The sequence below is a fragment of the Diceros bicornis genome, chromosome 6 (genome assembly GCF_020826845.1).
Source record: "Diceros bicornis minor isolate mBicDic1 chromosome 6, mDicBic1.mat.cur, whole genome shotgun sequence".
Taxonomy (NCBI): Eukaryota; Metazoa; Chordata; class Mammalia; order Perissodactyla; family Rhinocerotidae; genus Diceros; species Diceros bicornis.
In genome coordinates this window covers 32,952,706-32,978,570 of record NC_080745.1, presented here as the reverse complement: position 1 = coordinate 32,978,570, position 25,865 = coordinate 32,952,706, and the positions used below count along the sequence as shown (strand labels likewise).

At 38.8% G+C, this 25,865-nt stretch overlaps 1 protein-coding gene across 1 annotated transcript in view; it reads right to left on the bottom strand.

The window, feature by feature from the left end:
- The window catches only part of USP54 (ubiquitin specific peptidase 54), a 116,745-nt gene extending 93,256 nt beyond the window's left edge, over positions 1-23,489 (bottom strand). The window contains exon 1 of the mRNA XM_058543179.1: positions 23,014-23,489. The gene's annotated coding sequence lies outside the window, so the exon portion shown is untranslated. The remainder of the gene's footprint in view (positions 1-23,013) is intronic.
- Between the last annotated feature and the right edge of the window lie 2,376 nt (positions 23,490-25,865).

Here is a 25,865-nt window from a genome sequence, read left to right as displayed (position 1 = left end):
TTAGTAATGCTTAATTTGCTGGATAGTGGATACAAGGATGCTTAGTATATTATTCTTTTTTAAATGTCTTAAATAACAAATAATAAAATTTTAAAAACAAAAAAAAAGAGGGGCTGGCCTGGTGGCGCAGTGGTTAAGTTCGCACGCTCCACTTCAGCGGCCCAGGGTTCGTGGGTTCAGATCCCAGGCACAGACGTAGGCACCGCTTATCAAGCCATGCTGTGGCAGGCATTCCACATATAAAGTAGAAGAAGATGGGCACGGATGTTAGCCCAGGGCCAGTCTTCCTCAGCAAAAAGAGGAGGCTTGGCAACAGATGTTAGATCAGGGCTAATCTTCCTTACCAAAAAAAAAAAACCAAACAAACAAAAAAAAGAGAACTTCTGTGCATCAAAGGACACAATCAACAGGGTGAAAAGGTAACCCACAGAATGGGAAAAAATATTTGCAAATCATTTATCTGATAAGGATTAATATCTTCAATATATAAAGAACTCCTACAACTTAACAACAACCTTTTAAAAAGTGCACAAAGGACTTGAATAGACATTTCTCCAAGGAAGAGATACAAATGGCCAATAAGCACATGAAAAGATGCTCAACATCATGAGTCATTAGGGAAATGCAAATCAAAACCACAATGAGGGGCCTGCCCGGTGGCACAGCGGTTAAGAGCACATGCTCCGCTGTGGCGGTCCAGGGTTCACAGGTTCGGATCCCAGGCACGGACCCACACACCGCTTGTCAAGCCATGCTGTGGTGGCGTCCCATATAAGTAGAGGAAGATGGGCACGGATGTTAGCCCAGGGCCAGTCTTCCTCAGCAAAAAGAGGAGGATTGGCGACAGGTGTTAGCTCAGGGCTAATCTTCCTCACAAAAAAAAAAAAAGAAAAGAAATCTGCTTGGGCCAGCCCCATGGCATAGCAGTTAAGTGCGCGTGCTCCGCTGCTGGCAGCCTGGGTTTGGATCCCCGGCTCGCACCAAGGCACTGCTTGTCAGGCCATGCTGTGGCGGTATCCCACATAAAGTGGAGGCAGATGGGCACGGATGTTAGCTCAGGGCCAGTCTTCCTCAGCAAAAAGAGGAGGATTGGCAGCAGATGTTAGCTCAAGGCTGATCTTCCTCACACACACACACACACACACACACACACACACACACACTAAATAAATAAATAAAAACCCAGAAAATAACAATTATTGACGAGGATGTAGAGAAACTGGAACCCTTGTGCACTGCAGGAATGTAAAATGGTGCAGCCACTATGGAAAATGGTATGGTGGTTCCTCAAAACATTAAAAATAGAATTATCAATATGATCCAGCAATACCCCTTCTAGGTATATGTCCAAAGGAATTGAAAGCAGGGTCTAAAAGAGATCATTGTACACCCATGTTCACAGAAGCATTATTCACAAGAGCCAAAAGATGGAAACAACCCAAGTGAATAGACAAGCAAAATGTAGTACATACATACAACGGGATATCAGTCAGTCTTAAAAAGGAAGAAAACTCACACACACGCTACACCATGGATGAACCTTGAGGATATTATGCTAAGTGAAATAAGCCATGTACAAAAGGACAAATACTCTATGATTCCATTTATATCAGGTACCTAGAATAGTCAAATTCAGAGACAGAAAGTAGAATGGTAGTTGCCAGGGACTGGGGAGAGGAAGGAATGAGGAGTTGTTTAATGGGTATAGAGTTTCAGTTTTGCAAGATAAAAAGAGTTCTGGAGATTGGTTGCACAACAATGTGTGTGTATTTAATACTAATGAACTATACGTTTAAAAATCGTTAAGGTGGTAAATTTTATGTTGTGTATTTTACCATGAAAAAAAAAAAAACAGAGCCGGCCTCATGGCTTAGCGGTTAAGTGCACGCGCTCTGCTATTGGCGGCCCGGTTCGGATCCCGGGCCCGCACTGAGGCACCGCTTCTCCAGCCATGCTGAGGCCACGTCCCACATACAGCAACTAGAAGGATGTGCAACTATGACATACAATTATCTACTGGGGCTTTGGGGGCAAAAAAAAAAAAAAAAGGAAGATTGGCAATAGATGTTAGCTCAGAGCCGGTCTTCCTCAGCAAAAAGAGGAGGATTAGCATGGATGTTAGCTCAGGGCTGATCTTTCTCACAAAAAACAAACAAACAAAGAAAAAAAAAACCAGAGAACTAATCAAAATAGGTCTTAGCCTGATCAATATAAGGTACTGAGTGATAAACACTCTAAATCCAAATTCAAACAGTCTGCTGCTTTTCTCCTCTTTCAAAAATCAATTCAAGGTTTATTGTTGATATTTGTTGAAAAAAATTGATGTGCCATAGGCAAAGGACAAATTCATTACTCTAATCAGTTTCATACAACTGAAGAACCTACTATATTGGGGGCAGTTAATGTACTCCTAAAGAAGGAAGTAGAAAACAAATACCATCACTAAGATTTACTGAAAAAAAGAAGACAATCTCCAAATACTAAGGATGGTAGCTTAGAAATAAAGTAGTTATTGTTTGTCATATTCTATACAAAGTTTGAAATCTGCTTAAATTGTATTAACTGCATTCCTGAGGCTTATTCAGAAAGGGTGGAGATAAGAAAACTATAATTAAAAAACTAAGAAATAATCCTCCAGAGGAAGAAATGTGCTTCACTGGGTTGTTGTAAGGATTAAATGGGTTATTGCATGTAAAGCACTGAGCATAGTTATTGGCACATGGTATCGCTCAACAAAAGTTATTTAAACTTTCTCATGTCCCTAATTTTTTCTCTTAAACCACAATAATCAAAATCAGTTTGACTGTTTTTAACATAAACATGAAAAATATTTGAAATAATTTTATACAGTTCACAAAGCGATTTTACAATTACCATCATTTAATACTCAAAACAGTTCAATGAAGAAAAAAAAGAAAACTAAAATTTGAGTACCTAGTACTCATGCTAACACATGATAGCTAATGTGTTAAGAATTAACATCTATTATTCCACTTAATTTTTTCAGGTTGGTTATTATTATCCTAATTTCACAGGTAAGGGAACTGAGGTTCAGAAATATTTAGTAATTTGGCCAACTTCCCAGAGTAGTATTAAATTGAAGAGCTGAGATTTGGATTCTGTCTAGCTCCAAAGATCATACTCTTACCACTAAAACTATCTTAAGCCCTGTGAGAGAGAGTTTTCTCATTGTCTTGTTCAATTATTCATTTTATTCACTCCCTCATTCAATCAAACAATTCAATGATGCCAGGCACACTGTACTAAGCTAGTGATATAAAAATGAATAAACACAAAAAAAACACAATACAATTGAGTAAGAGCTCAATAATAGTAGTATAAGCAGAATGGTGTTGAAACTTGGAGGATAATACTAGCTTCAGGGAATCTGGAAAAGCATTGCAGAAGAAATACCATTTCAGCTGAAATTTTTAAAATATGTGGTTACAACTTGATAAAAAGCATCTACACAAAATTCTACAGCTAACATCACACTTAATGGTGAAATACAGTAATCTCCCCACTTATCCACAGTTTCACTTTCCCAAGTTTCAGTTACCCACAGTCAACCACAGTCCAAAAATATTAAATGGGGGCCTACTAGTTAAGTTCAGTGCACTCCACTTTGCGGGTCTGGGTTTGGTTCCCAGGTGCAGACCTACACCACTCATCTATCAGTGGCCATGCTGTGGTGGTGGCTCACATACAAAAAGGGGAAGATTGGTGGCAGATGTTAGCTCAGGGCGAATCTTCCTCAGCAAAAAAAAAAAAAAAAAAGTAAATAGAAAATTCCAAAAATAAACAATTGATAAGTTTTAAGTTGCACACCATTCTGAGTAGCGTGATGAAATCTCACGCCATCCTGCTCCATCCATGCTCCATCCATCTGGGACATGAATCATCCCTCTTTGTCCAGCATATCCACCCTGTCTATACTACCCACCTGTTAGTCAGTTAGTAGCTGTCTTGGTTATCAGACCAACTGTGGCTGTATCACAGTGCTTGTGTTCACGTAACCCTTATTTTACTTAATAATGGCCCCAGAGCACAAGAGCAGTGATGCTGGTAATTCAGATATGCCAAAGAGAAGCCGTAAGTGCTTCCTTAAAGTGAAAAGGTGAAAGTTCTCAACTTAACAAGGAAAGAAAAAAAATCATATGCTGAGGTTGCTAAGATCTACAGTAACAATGAGTCTTCTATCTGTGCAATTATGAAGAAGGAAAAAGAAATTCATGCTAGGGGCCGGCCCAGTGGTGTAGCAGTTAAGTTCTCAAGTTCCACTTCGGCAACCCAGGGTTCGCCGGTTCGGATCCTGGGCGTGGGCCCACTCACCACTCATCAAGCCATGCTGAGGCAGCATCCCACATAGAAGAGCTACCACTCTACAACTATGATACACAACTATGTACTGGGGCTTTAAAAAAAAAAAAAAAGAAATTCATGCTAGTTTTGCTATTGCACCTCAAATATGTATGAATAGGAAAAACAGTACATACAGAGTTCGGTGCTATCTGGGGTTTCAGGCACCCACTAGGGGTCTTGGAATGTATCCCCCGCAGATAAGGGGACTAATGTACTAAATGCCTTCCCCTTAAGGTTGGGAACAAAGCCAGGATGTCTGCTTTCACTACTCTTACTCAACACAGTATTGGAAGTTCTAGGCATTGTAATACGCAAGAAAGAGAAATAAAAGGCATACGGATTGGTAAGGGAGAAATAAAACTATCTCTATTTGCAAATGACATGACTGTCTACATGAAAAATCCCAAGGAATCTACAAAAAAAACTTCTGGAAGTAATAACAACAAGGTTCTTAGCATATAAGATCAACACACAAAAATCAATCACATTTCTATACACCAACAATAAACATGCAGAAACCAAAACTAAAAACAAATTACCATTTATAATCACTCCAAAGCAAACTAAATGCTTAAGTATATAGTTATCAAAATATGTATAGGGTCTGTATGCTGAAAATTATAAAACGCTGATGAAAGAAATCAAAGATCTAAATAAACAGAGAAGCTTATTCATGGATTGGAAGACTTAACATGATAAAAATGTCAATTCTCCCCAAAATGATCTATAAGTTTAACGCAATATCTATCAAAATCCTAGCAAGGCTTTTTGTAAACATAGACAAGCTTATTCTAAAATTTACATGGAAAGGTGCAGACTCTAGAATTGTTAATCTTGACAAAGAAGAGTAAGTGGGAGGAACTACTCTATTCAATATTAAAGCTTACTACATAGCTACAGTAATCAAAACAGTGTGATATTGGCAGAGAGGTAGAAGCATAGATTAATGGAACAGAATAGAGAACCCAAAATTAGACCCGCATAAATATTCTTAATTGATTTTTGACAAAAGTGCACAAGCAATTTAATGGAGAAAGGAAAATCTTTTCAACAAATAGTATAGAGCCATTGGACATCTGTAAGTAAAGAAACAAACTCAACCTAAACTTCACTCCTTACAAAAATTAAATCAAAATGATCATGGACTTAAACATAAAATATAAAACTTTTAGAAAAAACATATGAGAAAATCTTTGTGATCTAGAGTTAGGCAAAGAGGTCTTAGACTTGACACCAAAACCATGATTCATAAAGGAAAAATTGATAAATTGGGCCTTATCAAAATTAAAAACTTTTGTTCTATAAAAGCCCAGGTGAAAAGATGAAAAGTAAAAGCTAGACTGGGAGAAAATATTTGCAAACCACATAGTCAACTAAGGACTAGTATCTAGAATGTATAAAGATTTCTCAAAGCTCAACAGTAAAAATCAAACAATCCAATTAGAAAATGGGCACAAGACATAAAGAGACCTTTTACTAAAAAGGATATACAAATAGCAAATAAGCACATGAAAAGATATTCAACATTATTAGCCATTAGGGAAATGCAAATCAAAACCACAATGCAATATCACTACACATCTATCAAAATGGCTAAAATAAAAAGCAGTGACAATACCAAACGCTGGTGAGGGTGCAAAGAAACCGGATTACTGATACATTGTTGGTAGGAATGTAAAATTTACTGCCACTCTAGAAAATAGTTTGACAGTTTCTTAAAAAACTAAACACGCAACTACCATACAAGCCAGAAATTATGCTCTTGAACACATATCCCAGAGAAATGAAAACTTATATTCATATAAAAGTTGGATGTATAAAACAAAAGTTCACAGCAGCTTTATTAGTAACAGCCAAAAACTGGAATCAGCCCAGATGTCCTTCAACAGGTGAATGTTTAAATAAGATGTGGCATATCCATATCATAGAATAGTACTCAGCAATAAAAAGAAACAAACCACTGATACATGCAACAACTTGAATGAATCTCCAGGAAATTATGTTGAATTAAAAAAAAGACAATCCCAAAAGGTTATATACTGTATAATTCCATTTACATAACATTTTTGCAGTGATAAAATTTTAGAGAGAGAGGACAGATAAGTGGTTGTCAGGGATGGGGGATGGGGGTGCCTGTGGAGCAACACTAGAGATCCTTGTGGTTTTAGAACTGTTCAGTATCTTGACTGTGGTGATGGATAAATGAACCTACACATGCAAAAAAAGTTATATAGAATACACACACACAATTAGTACAAGTAAAACTGGGGATATCTGAATAAGATCAGTAGTATGTATCAATGTCAATACCCTGGTTATAATATTAGACTGTAGTTTGGCAAAATGTACAAGGGATCTCTCTGTATTATTTCTTACAACTGCATGTGAATCTATAATTATCTCAATAAAAATTTTAATTAAAAAATATGTGGGTATAAGTAAGTTGCCTGTGATCACACAGAGACTGAGGTGACATTCAAACCTAGTCTTGAACTTAGTTCTGTGCCTTCACCTAGAAAAATAGTAACAAATAACTTTAAGAATTACTTTCAAAAAGCTAAACAAAAAAAAGTAGTTACTAACATTAGGGGGAAAAATTGTAAAATAAAGGAAATGTATTGTTACATGGCTTAGCTGTGAATAATATCTACAAAACCATAATAATACAAATCAATGAAATACTAATGTATTAGTTTTATATTGCTATGGTAACAAATTACCACAAATTTAGTGGCTTAAAACAACACAAATTTTTTATCTTACACTTCTGCAGGTTAGAAGTCCAACATGCTCTCACTGGGCTAAAATCATGGTGGTAAGCATGTGCTCCCTTCTGGAGGTTCTAGGGAGAATCTGTTTCCTTGCCTTTTCCAGATTCTAAGGACAGCTGCATGCCTCTGCTCATGGTCCTCTTTCCTCCATTTTCAAAACCAGCAACAGACTGAGTCCTTCTCATATAGCATCTCTTCTGCCTCCATCTTCCACTTTTAACAATCCTTTTAATTACATTGAATCCATCTGGATAATCTCCCTATTTTAAAATCAGCTGATTAGCAACCTTAATTCCAAATGCAACTTTAATTCCCTTTTGCCATGAAGGGAACACATTCAACAGATCCTGAGGATTAGGACGTGGACATATTCGGGGGGGTTGGGGTGGGGTGGCCGTATTATTCTGCTTACTACAACTGATTTAACCAAAAATTGTATTATACCTACATTGGGAGAGAAAGTGTGTATGTATAGGTGGAGCGGAGGAGTATAGGAAATAACAGTTTAAGTATATCATTTAGAAATATATATGAAGGTAAATACCAAGGAAAAAAAAAGCCAACATTTAAAAGTGCTCTGAAGAACAAGAATCAGGAGTAGGTACGGAAGAGTAGGGCAGAAAGAAGACATTTTTCCTTATAAGCCCTAAAGTACTATTTCACTTTTAAACCATGTAGATGCATTACTGTGACTTGATTTTATTTTTTAATGGCTTCAAATATGCATGGGTTTAGCTCAGAGGTTGGCACGAACAAATCAGTTGCATAATGTTAGTAATCCCCTTGGGCACTGCTCAGCAACAGCTGAGCAAAGCACTTCAAGGAAACTGTAGGAAAAAAAACAATTTGAATCAATAACTATGGAATTTGTCCTGACTAGAGACACTTATGTCTTTCAGCACTCTGAGTAAGAAACCTACTTAGAAAGTTCCTAACTAGTTTTCCTGGAAAATATATGTGATCTAGAGAGGCAAGAGTCTGATTTTAAGACTTGGGAACTACAGTCTGAACAAGATTAGGTGCCATAGGCTCAAACAGTTGGTTCATTTTGATCAATGCCACCACAAATAGATTTTGCTCAATGTATCAGTTCCAGGTGAAAAATGGCATAGGCAAAGTCAGGATAAAAGGAAAGCTTTTGACTTGTTTAGGGAATAGCAAGTAATTTAGACTGGCTGAAAGGATAAGATAGTGGGACTCAGTAACTAGAAATAAAGCCAGAATCACAGGTCAGTCTTTGATAATCAATGGAAGACCACCAAATGCTGTTGAACAGAAAAGTGACAAAGAGCAAAGGGCAGTTTTTTACTCAGTTTTCAAAAGTGGCTGGTATTCAGCAAAGCTCAAGGAGAGTATTATCAGAGCCAAACCACAGCCAGGACTATGGTGGGACGCTAAAGGCTCCCAGGTGCAAAACTTAAAGAGGCACTCACTCTCAGCACTGTGCAGGTGCAGCATCTTTTAATTGACCCTAAGAGTGAGTGCCTCCTTAGATTTTGCACTTGCACAATGCTTAGTATCCTTATTTTGTGGGCTAAGCACTTCATTTGCCTCACCCATAATAGCCAAAAAGTGGAAACAATCTTGGGCCAGCCCAGTGGTGTAGTGGTTAAGTTCGCATGCTCCGCTTTGGCAGCCCAAGGTTTGCAGGTTCAGATCCCGGGCATGGACCTATGCACCACTCAACAAGCCATGCTGTGGGGACCTCCCATATACAAAACAGAGGAAAATGGGCACAGATGTTAGCTCAAGGGTAGTCTTCCTCAGCAAAAAGAGGAAGATTGGCAACAGATGTTAGCTCAGGGCCGATCTTCCTCACCAAAAAAAAAAAAAAGTGGAAACAATCCAAACGTCTATTGACTGATGAATGAATAAATGTTATATTGATACAATGGAATATGGAATATTTTTCAGATATAAAAAGGAATGAAATATTGACACATACCACAACATGGATGAGCCTTCAAAATATTATGCCAAGTGAAAGAAGCCAGTCACAAAAGACCATATATTGATATTTTATGATTCCATTTATATGAAATGTCCAGAATAGGGAAATCTAAAGAGAGAGAAGTAAATTAGTGGTTGCCAAGGGCTAGAGGTTGGGGTGGGAATGGAGGGTGACTGCTAATGGATATATAGTTTCTTTTGGGGGTGACAAAAATGTAATAAGGTTGACTGTAGTGACAATTACACAACTCTGTAAATATACTAAAAACTTTTGAATTATACATTTTCAGTGGGTGAATTGTACGGTATATGAATTATATCTCAATAAAACTTTTGGTGCTTAGTAACTATCAACTGAAAGAAGGAATAAAAAGGATGAAAATCACTGTGAAGTAAGAACAGCAAACCGAATTTAGAAAGGGAGTTATTATTTCTTTTCACGAGTTTTTAGAGGAGGCATAGGAAAAGACAACTCTAAATCAGAATTCTTACTTTGCCCAATTAAAATTATGGTCAGAGTTTGGTTCCTACTCAAAATAACTTGGTATGTGGCAATTTGTGGTTTAAACATTGGTCTTGATTGATAAAGCATAAATAATATAAATGGTATTCTCAATATCAGTAAATACACTAAAGCTCTCAGGTGTCTAAAACTTACCTATGTAATTACAAAGTTTCTTATTCCAATTCTGTGAAATAACTAGAAGTTTCCTTAGACCTGGGGGCCCCAGGAAGGGTGAAAACCCAAGACTAAACTGACACTGCCTCTCTCTGGGGTTCCCCAACACTGAAGGAATTCTCAATTGTTCACAAGCATGTTTCTGGTCTTTAATGACCACAAGTAAAGATAAATAAGAGGCTGAAAGAAATGGCAAAAGAGGATCAAGGAACTTATTTTCTTTTGGCACTATACAGGTTTGACTGGGGTCAACATCCAGGGCAGGATATACCACCAAAGGACATGGACCTGCACGGAGAAACAGGAGCTGAGCCCAAGTCAGAAATAAGACCATGGCACACAAATAAGGAGAAAGTTCTGTTTCTATAGTGAATGAATTTTGCTACAAACCTGACTATGAAACTATTGCACTATCTAAAAGACATTTATTCAGAAATTTCTTCTTAGGTGCCAGCCCCATGGTGTAGCGGTTAAGTTCGGTGCGCTGCGCTTCAGTGGCCCAGGGTTCGCAGGTTCGGATCCCAGCGTGGACCTATGCCACTTGTCAGCCATACTGTGGCGGCGTCTCATATACAAAATAGAGGAAGATTGGCACAGATGTTAGCTCAGGGCTAATCTTCCTTGAGCAAAAAAAGAGTAAGACTGGCAACAGATGTTAGCTTAGGGAGAATATTCCTCACCAAAAAAAAAGAAAGAAATTTCTTCTTAGGAGAAAATGAAAATTTTTTCTTCTGGGAATTGCAAATTTAAGTCATTGACTTCCTCCCAGCTTGATATTAAACACCTAACTTTCATGTCTCAGGGAAAAAATGAATCTATACACAGGTCAAAATAAAACTGACAAAAATCTATTTTTGCAAGAGTCCAGTATAGTCTTATCCTCAGCTTTTGTCATGTAAAAACTCAAATGCTATTTGAAAAATGTGTTTTGTAGAACATGTTTCTTGCTTTCAGCATAGTGCAGGAAGGTATTATTAACAGAATGTTCTTTTCAAATGCACATGGCACATTCTCCAGGATTGATCACATATTAGGCCACAAAACAAGTCTCCATAAATTTAAGAAGATTGAAATAATACCAAGCATCTTTTCTGACTACAACAGTATGAAACTAGAAATCAACTATAGGAAGAAAATCAGAAAAGCCACAAACATGTGGAGATTAAACAAAATGCTACTGAACAATGATGGGGTCAATGAAGAAATCAAAGGAGAAATCAAAAAATACCTAGAGGGCCGGCCCCGTGGCTTAGCAGTTGAGTGCTTGCACTCCGCTGCTGGCGGCCCAGGTTCAGATCCCGGGCACGCACCGACGCACCGCTTCTCCGGCCATGCTGAGGCCGAGTCCCACATACAGCAACTAGAAGGATGTGCAACTATGACATACAACTATCTACTGGGGCTTTGGGGGGAAAAAAATTTACCTGATATTAAAACAAAACCAAAATAAAAAAAACAAAAAACTTAAAAAAAAAATACCTGGAGACAAATGAAAATGAAAATACAACATGCCAAAATTTATGGGATACAGCAAAAGCGGTTCTAAGAGGGAAGTTTATAGCAATACAGGCCTATCTCAACAAACAAGAAAAATCTCAAATAAACAATCTAACAATGCACCTAAAGGAATAGGAAAAAGAAGAACAAACAAAGCCCAAAATCAGTAGAAGGGAAATAATAAAAATCAGAGCAGAAATAAATGAAATAGAGACTAAAAAAACAATAGAAAACATTAATAAAACCAAGAGCTGGTTCTTTGAAAAGATAAACAAAATTGACAAACCTTTAGCTAGACTCAGCAAGAAAAAAAGAGAGAAGGCTCAAATAACTAAAATCAGAAATGAAAGAGGAGAAATCACGAGGAATTATAAAATTATAAGAGAATACTATGAAAAGCTATATGCCAACAAATCGGACAATCTGGAAGAAATGGATTAATTCTTAGAATCATACAACCTTCCAAAACTGGATCAAGAAGAAACAGAGAATTTGAATAGACCAATCACCAGTAAGGAGATCGAAACAATAATCAAAAACGTCCCCAGAAATAAAAGTCCAGGACCAGACGGCTTCCCTGGTGAATTCTACCAAACATTCAAAGAAGACTTAATACCTATCCTTCTCAAACTCCTCCAAAAAATTGAGGAGTGGGGGAAGCTCCCTAACTCATTCTATGATGCCAACATTACCCTGATACCAAAACCAGACAAGGACAAGGCAAAAAAAGAAAATTACAGGCCAATATCACTGATGAATATCAATGCAAAAATCCTCAACAAAATACTAGCAAATCGCATACAACAATACATTAAAAAGATTATACACCATGATCAGGTGGGATTTATTTCAGGGATGCAGGGATGGTTCAACATTTGCAAGTAAATCAATGTGATACACCACATTAATAAAATGAAGAATAAAAATCACATGATCATCTCAATAGATGCAGAGAAAGAATTTGACAAGATACAGCATCCATTTATGATAAAAACTCTGAATAAAATGGGTATAGAAGGAAAGTACCTCAATATAATAAAGGCCATACATGACAAACCCACAGCTAATATCATCCTCAATGGTGAAAAACTGAAAGCTATCCCTCTAAGAACAGGAACAAGACAAGAATGCCCACTCTCACCACTCCTATTTAACATAGTATTGGAAGTCCTAGCCAGAGCAATCAGGCAAGAAAAAGAAATAAAAGGGATCCAAATTGGAAAGGAAGAAGTGAAACTGTCACTATTTGCAGATGACATGATTTTATATATAGAAAACCCTAAAGAATTCACCAAAAAACTTTCAGAAGTAATAAATGAATACGGTAAAGTTGCAGGATACAAAATCAACATACAAAAATCAGTTGCATTTCTATATACTAACAACGAAGTAGCAGAAAGAGAAATTAAGAATACAATCCCATTTACAATTGCAACAAAAAGAATAAAATACATAGGAATAAACTTAATCAAAGAAGTGAAAGATCTGTACACTGAAAACTATAAAACATTGCTGAAAGAAACTGAAGAAGACACAAAGAAATGGAAAGATATTCCGTGCTCTTAGATTGGAAGAATTAACATAGTTAAGATGTCCATACTTCCTAAAGCAATCTATAGATTCAATGCAATCCCTATCAAAGTTCCAACAACATTTTTCATAGAAATAGAACAAAGAATCCTAAAATTTATATGGAACAACAAAAGACCCCGAATAGCTAAAGGAATCCTGAGAAAAAAGAACGAAGCTGGACGTTTCACACTCCCTGATTTCAAAATATACTACAAAGCTATAGTAACCAAAACAGCATGGTACTGGCACAAAAACAGACACACAGATCAACGGAATAGAATCGAAAGCCCAGAAATAAACCCAGACATCTTTTTTTTTTTTTAAAGATTTTATTTATTTATTTTTTTCCCCCCAAAGCCCCAGTAGATAGTTGTATGTCACAGCTGCACATCCTTCTAGTTGCTGTATGTGGGACGCGGCCTCAGCATAGCCGGAGAAGTGGTGTGTCGGTGCGCGCCCGGGATCCGAACCCCGGCCGCCAGCAGCAGAGCGCGAGCACTTAACCGCTAAGCCACGGGGCCGGCCCTAAACCCAGACATCTATGGACACCTAATCTTCGACAAAGGAGCCAAGCACATACAATGGAGAAGGAAAGTCTTCAACAAATGGTGCTGGGAAAACTGGATCGCCACATGCAAAAAAATGAAAGTAGACCATTACCTTACACCATACACAAAGATTAACTCAAAATGGATTAAAGACTTGAATGTAAGACCTGAAAGTATGAAACTTCTAGAAGAAAACATAAGCAGTACGCTCTTCGACATCAGTCTTAGCAACATATTTTCAAGCACCATGTCTGACCGGGCAAGAGAAACAATAGAAAAAATAAACAAATGGGACTACATCAAACTAAAAAGCTTCTGCACAGCAAAGGAAACCATCAACAAAACGAAAAGACAACCTAACAATTCGGAGAAGATATTTGCAAACCATACATCCGATAAGGGGTTAATCTCAAAAATATATAAAGAACTCATGCATCTCAACAACAAGAAAACTAAAAACCCAATTAAAAAATGGGCAAAAGAAGGGAACAGACATTTCTACAAAGAAGATATACAGATGGCCAAAAGGCACATGAAAAGATGTTCAACGTCATTAACTATCAGGGAAATGCAAATCAAAACTACAATGAGATAACACCTCACTATAATTAACAAGACGGGAAACAACAAGTGTTGGAGAGGATGTGGAGAGAAGGGAACTCTCATACACTGCTGGTAGGAGTGCAAACTGGTACAGCCACTATGGAAAACAGTATGGAGATTCCTCAAAAAATTAAGGATAGAACTACCATATGATCCAGCTATTCCACTGCTGGGTATTCATCCAAAGAATGTGAAAACAGGGACCGGCCCCGTGGCTTAGTGGTTAAGTGCTTGCATTCCACTACTGGCAGCCCGGGTCCGGATCCCGGGTGCACACCAACGCACTGCTTGTCCAGCCATGCTGAGGCTGTGTCTCACATACAGCAACTAGAAGGATGTGCAACTATGACATACAACTATCTACTGGGACTTTGGGGAGAAAAAGGGAAAAAAGAAAAAAAGAAAAAAAAAAAAAAAGGAGGAGGATTGGCAATAGATGTTAGCTCAGAGCCGGTCTTCCTCAGCAAAAAGAGGAGGATTGGCACGAATGTTAGCTCAGGGCTGCTCTTTGTCACAAAAAAAAAAGAACGTGAAAATACCAATGTGTAAAGATACATGCACCCCTGTGTTCATTGCAGCATTATTCACAATAGCCAAGACTTGGAAGTAACCTAAGTGCCCATCAAGGGATGAATGGATAAAGAAGATGTGGTATATATACACAATGGAATACTACTCAGCCATAAGAAACGATGAAATCCAGCCATTTGTGACAACAGGGATGGACACTGAGGGTATTATGCAAAGTGAAATAGTCAGAGGGAGAAGGTCAAATACCATATGATCTCACTCACTAAGTAGTAGATAATAACAACAACAAACAAACACACAGAGACAGAGATTGGATTGGTGGTTACCAGAGGCGAAGGGGGGAGGGAGGAGGGCGAAAGGGATAATTTGGCACATGTGTGTGGTGAGGGGTTGTAATCAGTATTTGGGTGGTGAACATGAGAACATGATGTAATCCACGCAGAAATAGAAGTATAATGATACACACCTGAAATTTATACAATGTTATAAACCAATGTTACCGCAATAAACAAAAACAAAACAAAACAAAACAAACAAAAAAGAAGTTTCCCATAAAAACAAATAGCAAACTAAAAAAACATTGCAAACTATATGATAAAGGATTAATATTTTTACTATAAAGAGCCTTAAAACATGTCAAAATAAGAGAAAATTCCATATGCCAAAATGAAAATTGGCAAAGATATGTACAAATGGAAAATATGAATATCTAGACAATCCAGGGGCCGGCCTAGAGGCGTAGTGGTTAAGTTCACGCACTCAGCTTCATTGGCCTGGGTTTACCGGTTAGGAGCCCAGGTGCAGACCTACACACTGCTCACTAAGCCACACTGTGGCAGCATCTCATATACAAAATAGAGGAAGACTGGCACAGATGCTAGCTCAGGGACAATTTTCCCCAAGCAAAAAAAGAGGAAGATTGGCAACAGATGTTAGCTCAGGGACAATCATCCTCACCAAAAAATAAAAAAATAATAATAATTTTAAAAAAAGAAAAAGAAAATCCAAAAGAATCAAATGAAAAATCATATTTAATAAAAGGATTTAGTAAGATAATCCAATTCAAGATCAACATAGAAGAATTAACAGCTTTCTTACATGCCAGCAATAACCAATTTTTAAATGTCATGAAGTGAAAGATCCCAATTGCCATAACAACTTTAAATAACTATAAAATACTCAGAAAGTAGACAAGCACAAGACCAATATGAAGAGAACTATAAACTTTTCTAAGGGATTTTCTCTTAAACCTGAATAAAGAGAATATCCTATTTCTAAATGAGAAGTCTCATTCAACACGATAAAGATATAAATTCTCTCACAAAGTAAGTAATCTTTCTATTTATTGTGATCAATCCCAATGACAATTTTAAAAGAATTTTTGTTTGTAATGAAATGTGAATGGTTGTTTCTGAAAGAAAAAAAAATCCGTTCTTATATATATTCTAAGACTGAGAGGGGATCTGACCTTTAAACATACTATAAATTAGCAATAATCAAAACTGGGTGGTATTGACCCAGAAATAAACAGATCAACTGAAAAGAACATGTCAGTGAAGAAAGGATAGGATATTCAATAAATAGGGTTGAGTCAATTACATATTTCTGGAGGAAAAAAGTACCTCATAAAACATACAAAAATAAATTCCAGACTGGTTAAAGAGCTAAATATTTTTTAGCTAGTAAAGTGTTATAGTAAAATATTTTTATAACTTGGGGATCGGAAGAGACTTCTTAAGCAAGCCTCAAAGTCCGGAAGCCATGAAGAAAAAGACAGATATGACTATATAAAATATAAAAATTTTAGTACATCAACAGACACCATACACTAGAGAAAATATGTGCAATATACATAATAAATACAGATTTGAACTCTATCTACATACATATAAAGAGATCTTGTTAATCAACAGGTAAAAGAAAACAACCCACTTAAAACATAGGCAAAGAATAGAATAAGCAATTTCACAGAAAGAAATATAAACACCCAATAAAGAAATAAAAAGATGCTCAAACTCATAAGTAATCTGGAAACTGCAAATTAAAACAAAATTTTTTGCCCATTATATTAGTAAAAATGTACAAGATTGATAACATCAAGTGTTGGCAAGTATGTTGGGGTATAGGCACTTTCATAAACTGCTGGTGGAATGCAGAATGATACACAGACTGAAGGGCAGTTTGGCAGTATCTTTCAAAACTGAAAACATGCATACCTTTTAAGCAACAGTTCTAGGCACCTACTCTAGAGGTATTCTAGAATATTTACACAAGAGACAAGAATATGTGATGTTCATTTTAGCGTTGTTGGTAATTGCGAAAATCTAGGACAACTTAAATGTCCATCAATAAAGGAACTGTTAAATAAATTATAGTAATTCAAACTGAAATACAATCAGCTGTTAAAAAGTGCGTACTGGGCCGGTCCCGTGGCTTAGCGGTTGAGTGCGCGTGCTCCGCTACTGGCAGCCTGGGTTCGGATCCAGGGCGCGCACCCACGCACCGCTTCTCCTGCCATGCTGAGGCCCATCCCACATATACCAACTAGAAGGATGTGCAACTATGACATACAACTACCTACTGGGGCTTTGGGGGGAACAAAAGGAGGAGGATTGGCAATAGATGTTAGCTCAGAGCCGGTCTTCCTCAGCAAAAAGGGGAGGATTAGCACGGATGTTAGCTCAGGGCTGATCTTCCTCACAAAAAAAAAAAAAAGTGTGTACTGACAGGGTGAGATCTCAAAGGCACATTGCTAAGTTTAAAAAAATGAGCTGCAGAAAAAATATATTATCATTCCACTGATTTCAAAAAGCTATAAATAGCGGCCAGCCCCTGCAGTGTAGTGGTTAGGCTTGGCACGCTCCACTTCAGAGGCCCAAGTTTCTCGGGTTCGGATCCCAGGCACAGACCTATACCACTCGTCAGCCACGCTGTGGCAGTGACCCACATACAAAATAGAGAAGATTGGCACAGGTGTTAGCTCAGGGCTAATCTTCCTCAAGCAAAAAAAGAGCAAGACTGACAACAGATATTAGCTCAGGGCAAATCTTCCTCAGCAAAAAAAAAAAAAAAAGCTATAAATAGATATGTAGATTATAAATAGAAATTGCATAGCAAAAAGACTAGAAGAAAACCCATCAAACAGGATATTTCTGGAAGGGGAATCTTTGCTTCTTAGCCTCTATATAAAGCATTATCTTTTTAAAAAGAATGTATTCTTTTTTCTCTTTAATTTAAATATTTATAAAATTTAATATACAATTTACAATTTAATATAAAATTTAGTATACAATTTAAATATTTATAAAATTTTTAAGTGTTTTAAAAAAAGACAAACAGGGAAGTCAAGAAAGAAAACGAATAAATATGGAAAAATGTTCAACTTCACAGGCAATCAAAGAAATGGAAATTTAAAATGAGATATTGTTTTTCACCTACGATGTAGAGTAAATTGTTTTTGGTTTGTTCAGTGTCTATTTACTATTGCTAATGTAAGTGCTGGGAACGTAACACTTTTTCCCACTCATCCCTGGAGGAGTGTATATGGATAGAACCTTTCCAGAGGGTATCTGTATCAAAGTCAAGGTCTGTATCAAAGAAAAGGTCTTCAGGCTCTCCCGTGGAGGGTGAGAGTTAAAGAATGCTTTTAGACCATTATCCTCTTTACACATCATCAACTACTCTTTCACTTTTCGACCCTTCTGGAGGAGAAGTTCCATTCTCAGCCCTCAAGGCTCTTCCTCTCATCTCATTCTCTCGCTCTAAACCTTTCTTGAAAAAATGTCTCAATGCCTCAAAAATAATGCACATAAAAAACATGGGCACCCAACCCACTTAGTTAAAAGGTGTTAGAAAACACAAGAATCTCATTCACACCCACATGCTATTCCAGCTAAAATCTATGCAGATGAGGGACTGCTGCAGAAAGTCAACTCAATGAAAAAAACTACATCACTGACTCACCTTCAAATCTGCATGTATTTCTTAAGAATATTACGTATTACAACAGGGTTGTACCCCTCCACTTTTTTAAAGACACACAAAACATTTATTAATACAGGCCAGCAATGGAGCTGGACACAGAAAAAGGAAACAGTAATATAACAAACCAAATGTAGGAAGCATTCGAATAAATTATCTGAACGTACTTACCCTAAGTATAAGTAGGAAGTACAAGGGAAACAGGTAATCAGTTTGTACTGTCATCTATCAATAGTCTCCTGACAACACTGGTTTCCTAAAATTAGCTGAGAGCATCTATAACTCTATGTATGGCAATTATTAAATATAATTTGGCAATGTGGTACAGTAGAAGGAACACAATTCGAAATCAGGACACCTGGGACATTCCAGCTGTGTGACTTTGGGCAAGTCATTTAAAAGTTCTCTAGGCTTTAGTTTCCTCAATATAAAAGGAATGTATTAAACTGGTTGGCCTCTAAGCATTCAACTAAGTATCAACACTTCACTGAAGGTATTTATCATTCTCAGTTTTTTTTTTTTGTGAGGAAGATCAGCCCTGAGCTAACATCCATGCTAATCCTCCTCTTTTTTTGCTGAGGAAGACCGGCCCTGAGCTAACATCTATTGCCAATCCTCCTCCTTTTTTTTTTTCTCCTTTTTCTCTCCAAAGCCCCAGTAGATAGTTGTATGTCATAGTTGCACATCCTTCTAGTTGCAGTTGCTGTATGTGGGATGCCGCCTCAACATGGCCGGACAAGCGGTGTGTTGGTGCGTGCCCAGGATCCGAACCCGAGCCGCCCGTAGTGGAGCGCGCACACTTAACCGCTAAGCCACAGGGCCGGCCCTCACTTAGATTTTTAAAGAAACCATGAACTAAGATAAAATTTGAATTTCAACCAGAAAATCGGATTTTGGATTTTGGAACATAGAGTTTAAAAAAATCTGAAAGCAGGGGCCGGCCCCGTGGCTTAGCGGTTAAGTGCGTGCGCTCTGCTGCTGGCAGCCCAGGCCCGGATCCCGGGCGCACACTGACGCACCGCTTCTCCGGCCATGCTGAGGCCGTGTCCCACATAGAGAAACTAGAAGGATGTGCAGCTATGACGTACAACTATCTACTGGGGCTTTGGGGGGAAAATAAATAAATAAATAAAATTTAAAAAAAAATCTGAAAGCAAATATGTAAATACATGTGATATGTATATACTTTTTTCTCAATACAAAAAACTGCAGTATAAAAGTTTAACTAAATCCCTTCAAGTCTGTTGTAATAACATTTGCCATATATACAAATACAGATACCTATTTCCACTATTAAAATGATCACTTTCTGGAAGTTTACAGATGTTAACAATTGCTTGTCGCAACTATTTTCCCAAGCATAGCTCCCTATACAATTATATACCATATGCATATGGTAATCTACTCAATTCTCTGTATAACAATACAAACCTCATATTTAGCATCATGCTAATATCCAAATTAGTTCCCTATATGTAGTGTAAATACCTGAGGGAGAAAAATCTACAAATAAAGACACAGAGTTTGAATTCTGGTCCTCTGGCCAATTCCACCTTCAATCTCTGCTCCCCTTCCCCCATCCCAAGTCTCCATCCCTGCAAAAGGAAGGAATCTTGCTTAGGTTTTTCCAATCACATATATTTCCAACTCCAATCCCTAATCTACCATTTACTAGCTCTGTGATTTTTGGCAACTTTCGTTAGTTTTTAAGCTTCAGTTTTCTTTTCTTTGAGGAAGATTGGACCTGTGCTAACATCTATTACCAATCTTCCCCTTTTTCTTTTTTCTCCCCAGAGCCCCAGTACGTAGTTGTATATCATAGTTGTAGAGTTGTAGCTCTTCTATGTGGGACACTGCCTCAGCATGGCTTGATGAGCAGTGAGTAGGTCCACACCCAGGATCCAAACAGGGAAACCCTGGGCCACCGAAGCAGAACACGCGAACCCAACAGCTATGCCACCAGGCCGGCCCAAGATGTAGTCTTCCTATCTTTAAATTTGAATTATTAGCATCAGCTGAAGAGCAGAGTGTTGTGAAGATAAAATGAGATAATATGTGCCTGGCACATTAATAATCAGCTAATGAATGTTAGCTATTATGCTTATTATTATTATTGAGTTAAGAATGTCCAGTGATATTTATTTTAAAAGAGTACTAAGAAAAAGACTATTAAATTATGAACTGACCTGTGAATTTTCTCAAGCTTCCATTCTAACTTTTGTCTCTTCTGAGAAACGTAATGTGTTTATTGATGCAACATACAGTTCAGAATTTGCTGAATGTTTTGTAATTTTTAAAATTATTTCCTTTTGGAGAAAAAAAATTATTTCCTTTTCAGTCTCGTCAACTATTAGGTAAATTCCTCAGGACCAGAACCTTGTTTCATAAGCTTGTGTTTATATATTGTAATTATTTGTTTCTCTACCACTCGCCCCTCCTAGGCCCTGAACAATTCCAAAGCAGAGAGCAAGGCTTACTTGTATTTGTATCCTGAAGGCTGAATAATCAGACACAAAGTAGGTCTCAATAAATGTTTGTTGAATGGATAAATGAATGAATTAATCCTTTTTTTCCCCCTACAATGCCTTACACAGTACTCTACACATACCAGGAACTCAGTAAAGCTCATTAATGAATTCATGCAGAAATCTTTTGGACCCAACCACATGAACCTTTATCGTGCCTCAGAAAACCACTTATACTTTAAAGTTTACCTACTAACATTACAAATTAACAGTTTTAGTCTAACATATCAAATAAATAGGTTCAGTGAATAACTACATCAAGGCTAGCTCTAGAAGGATTTAAAATCCATTATTCTAATTAATGAATTTGTGACCCTCAACATGGGAAAATCCAGTTAATAATCAAAAGAGAGGTTATCCCCTGCAAATTTATAGCTACAAAAGATAGTGAAAAAAATTATCAGAGGGCCAGCCCCGTGGCTTAGCGGTTAAGTGCGCGCGCTCCGCTGCTGGCGGCCTGGGTTCGGATCCCGGGCGCGCACCGACGCACCGCTTCTCTGGCCATGCTGAGGCCGAGTCCCACATACAGCAACTAGAAGGATGTGCAGCTACGACATACAACTATCTACTGGGGTTTTGGGGGGATAAAAAAAAAAAATTATCAGAAAGCTTGTATCTATTGATTGAAATCGATAAATTTTTTTTATGTCTGAATTGAAGCCATTGTTTTCACTAGATAAAGAGTTAACAAGCAAAGTGGTCCAAACCTGTCTCTAGAAAACAGTCCTTGAGACTCAGAGATTAAATGTTTTGCCCTCTCCGTGACTGTAACTCCTGGGAGACTCCTTTTATTTCCAGATTGACAGATATTCAAAACTTGTTCTGTCTCCTAAAATAAAACGTCATCCATTTCTTAAAAGGGAAATAACCAAACAGGCACATTTTGGGAACACTAGGTTTTACATTCAAGCAACTAAAACTAACCCTAGTGTTCAGCCTGCTGCTGCTGCAATAGAAACACTTCTCTTAAGTTTTTAAGTTACATCGTGGAAGGTTTAAGTGTTGTACAGCACTTCCTTTCACTGTATCATCTAAACTGATTTTACACTGCATACATAATTTCATAAGTACACCGTAAAGGAATTCTACACTTGAATGAATCTGGGAAGAAACATGATCTTAGCACACACCCCCTTCCTCCAACTCAATACTCTCCAGAGGAAGCACATCTTAGTTTTTTTCCCTCAAGAATTTCTTTCTCCCGCCCCCACCCCACACTTTATTTTAGAGCAGCAATCATTCATTATCCCACTCACAGTCTCTCCACCGAAAAAACCGTCCCAACTAATACTAGTTCACCAGGACCCTCCTTTCAGCTGCTGGGAGGTCCGGGGGAGGAACTGGGGTGTAGTAGGGTTCAAGGGGCAGGGGCCGGAGCGTAGAAGGGTGTGTGTGTTGACAGCAAGCCTCAGAGTCCGTGGGGGATTTCTTTGGTAGGGGCGCGGGGCAGTGAAGGTCTGGGACGCCACCATTCCCGCCACGCCATTTAGGACCCAGTCCTGGCGCGCAGTCCCCGACCAGCCTCAGGCGCACCCCGGTGAGCTGCGAAAATCTGACACCGCGCCCCCCAATCCCCACCAGTGCTAAGCAAATCGGGCCCAATCTCTGTGTTCCCATTCAACATACCCTCCTCCTCGCTGTACCCCACTTTTTCCCACTTATTCCTCGATGTAGCCCGGTCCCTTTAGCCAGTTCTGAGTCCCTGTAATTCTCTTGCTCCCAACACACACACCCTTCTACACTCCGACCCCTGCCCCTCGAGCCCTACTACACCCCAGTCCCTCCCCCTGGACCTCCCAGCAGCTCCAGCCCTCCCCGCGTGCCCTAGTGTAGACTGGCGCCCTTTCCCTATACCCACAGGACCCGGGTCCTTCCCCACGCGTCACAGTTGGACCCATTCCTCCTGCGACCCGACCTTCCCCACCCCCTCCCTAGGCGCTACCCTCTGTACCCCGTTACCTCCGGCCCCGCCCCCTTGAGGGTGTCGCACTCACCTCTCCTGCGGCCGCATCCTTAACCGCCGCGGCTGCTATAGCTACAGGGAGCCAAGGCAACCAGCTCTCGCGACACTTTCCACAGCTACGGCGAGAACGGCCAAGAAGCGCCTCTCGGAAGAGAGTGAATGAGTCAGGCTCGAGACGGCTAACTATATCTCGCGATAGTACATACTGTGTAAAATGGCGGCCGTAAGGCGTCTAAGGGGTGGCCTGGAGAGGTCTGGAGGTGGACGAGGGCGGCGAAAAATCTTGAGCTGGCTGGAGAGCCGGAAGACTATTGTAGGCAAGACAGTCTGGGCTGGGGGAAGTTAGTATGGCGAACCCTACACTGGAATTAAAATTAGGGATGTGGCCTTCTTTTCCCAAGTGCCTCAAACTTAGAGCAGTATCACCCTTAGCAGAAGTTACGTTTTCCTGGCCTTTCCTTCTGCATGCGGAGTAGTTAGAGATGGACCGAGCAAGCCAGAAATTGACCTTCCCGTATCATTACCTTCCTTCAGGAAGTTTTCATCCGTCCTTCCCCTACACTGGGTTTTCAATTGGTACTTGGCTTCATTGAAATGTTTATGTTTATCCACAGGTGCCCCACTCCCATCAGTTCGCCCGACCAAAATAGGAAATAAAAGTAAAAAAAAAAATCAAACGTAAGCACTCGTGTTCGGCCTTGAATGCGGAAGGGGACCGCATTGGTGTGTGATTTGAACTTTGTACTTGTTGCTTGCCGCCCTATGGACACATCCTTACTTAGGGACTTTCTCGACGCTTAGTTGTACGGCTTTCTGTCTCTGCTCTCAAACTGTAAATTCAGACTGAGTAGCATCTGGGACAAAAGGTGAATTGAAAGAACAGAGGGGAACAAATAAGTGAATAGAAATAATAAATGGAGAATTCATTTTCTTCTCTTCCAAGCCTCTGATTAGCTCTCATATTCTAGACCAGTGCTGTCCAGTAGAAATAGGTTGTGAGCCACATTATGCAATTTAAAATTTCTCATAGCCACATTTTTAAAAAGTAAAAAATATGAAATTAATTTTAGTAATGTATTTAACCCAACGTATTCAAAATATTTCGACATGTAATCAATATTTTAAAATTACTGAGATATTTTATATTCTTGTTTTCATACTAAGTCTTCGAAATCCAGTGTTTATATTTACAGAGCATCTGAATTCAGACTAGCCACAATTCAAGAGCTCAATAGCTACATTTGGCTACTGACTACAGTTTTGGACAGCAAAACTCTAGACCCAAGACTAGGGAATGCACTATCTGGGTGACTTTAGGGGCATAGTATTATGGGCATGTGGTTTATGTAAAAGAAACCCTTGAAGTTGCTAATTCAAATGGCTGCAGAGGCTAGGCATGTAACAATAAAAGGTTACTTGGTGTAAAACAATAGGTAGTAGTGGTAACTAGGACCCTCTGGAGAGTACAAGCTCCCATGTTAAAGGGAACTCTCCTGGGCTCCTGAGTTTTAAAACATAATAATGGCAACAGAAGATGTCTATGAGCAGTACAGACAGCTAACTCTGCTGCCAATATGTGGTCTCTGTGAACTGGGGTATTCAAATGTATGAAACATTTTTGAAGAAAAGATGTTTTAACAGAATGGTGTTCAGACAAAGGAATAGCAAAGCTTGAGGGTTTGACTGGATTTCTCGCTGGATCCAGTACAAGTGTTCACCATTGCAATTTCCGATAATAATTTGACTTCCAAGTAGACTTTTCTACTAAGATAATTTCATAGCCAACCTGGACTCCTTGTAAATTAATAAGCTTGCATTATGAGTTTTTGTTATATTTAAGATTTCAGACAGTCTCAGCTTGGAAAAATTAGGTCTCTAGGTTTTCAGAGCTGTTAACTAGCAGACTCTGCACTTTTTTTTACCCTAACTTTAAGGGTAGGCATTTAATAATTATTTTATAGTTGACTGTGAAATCTCTTTGACACATCCGAGTTATTTTTCTTTGTACCCTTATGCCTGACAAAGTACCTGGTATACCATAGATACTCAATAAAATGTAGTCCTTAAAAAAATGTCATCCTTAACCTTTTGGGAGGGCTCACAGACTTTTAAACAGGAGAATCTGATGAAAGCTATGAACCTTTATCCAGAACGTGTCTGTGTCCTACCCATATTCCCTCAGCCCACCCCAGAGCTCACTTCAGCTTTGGTAGACAGATCCTGCACAAGGCCATAGCTTCCTACCTCAAACACCTGAGTATCTCTTTTCCTGGAAGTGCCAGAAGAGTTAACATTTCCAGTAGCAATCTGCAACCAATGAAAGATGGGATTTGGTGGCTAAGTACTCTAATTCCTCACCCCCTCAGTGGGGCAGTTCTGAGGTATGTTCTACTGTAGTGTTTCTCAAAATTTACTAACACATAAGAATCACTTGGAGAGGGCCGGCCCCGTGGCTAAGCGGTTAAGCGTGCGCGCTCTGCTACTGGTGGCCTGGGTTCGGGTCCTGGGCGCGCACCGATGCACCACTTCTCTGGCCATGCTGAGGCCGCGTCCCACATGCAGCAACTAGGAGGATGTGCAACTATGACATACAACTATCTACTGGGGCTTTGGGGGGAAAAAAAACGAGGAGGATTGGCAATAGATGTTAGCTCAGGGCTGATCTTCCTCACACAAAAAAATAAAAAATAAAAAAAATAAAAATAAAAGAATCACCTGGAGAGATTAATAAGACACAGATTCTTGAGTTTGCACTTTTACCCAAGCTCCCAGGAGATAATGATGCTACCAGTCCATGGACCACACATTGAATAGCATTTTTCTCAGAGTCCCCAATGAGATTCAGCCCCAATTGCCCAAAGCACCTTTATTGGCTTTTTCTCA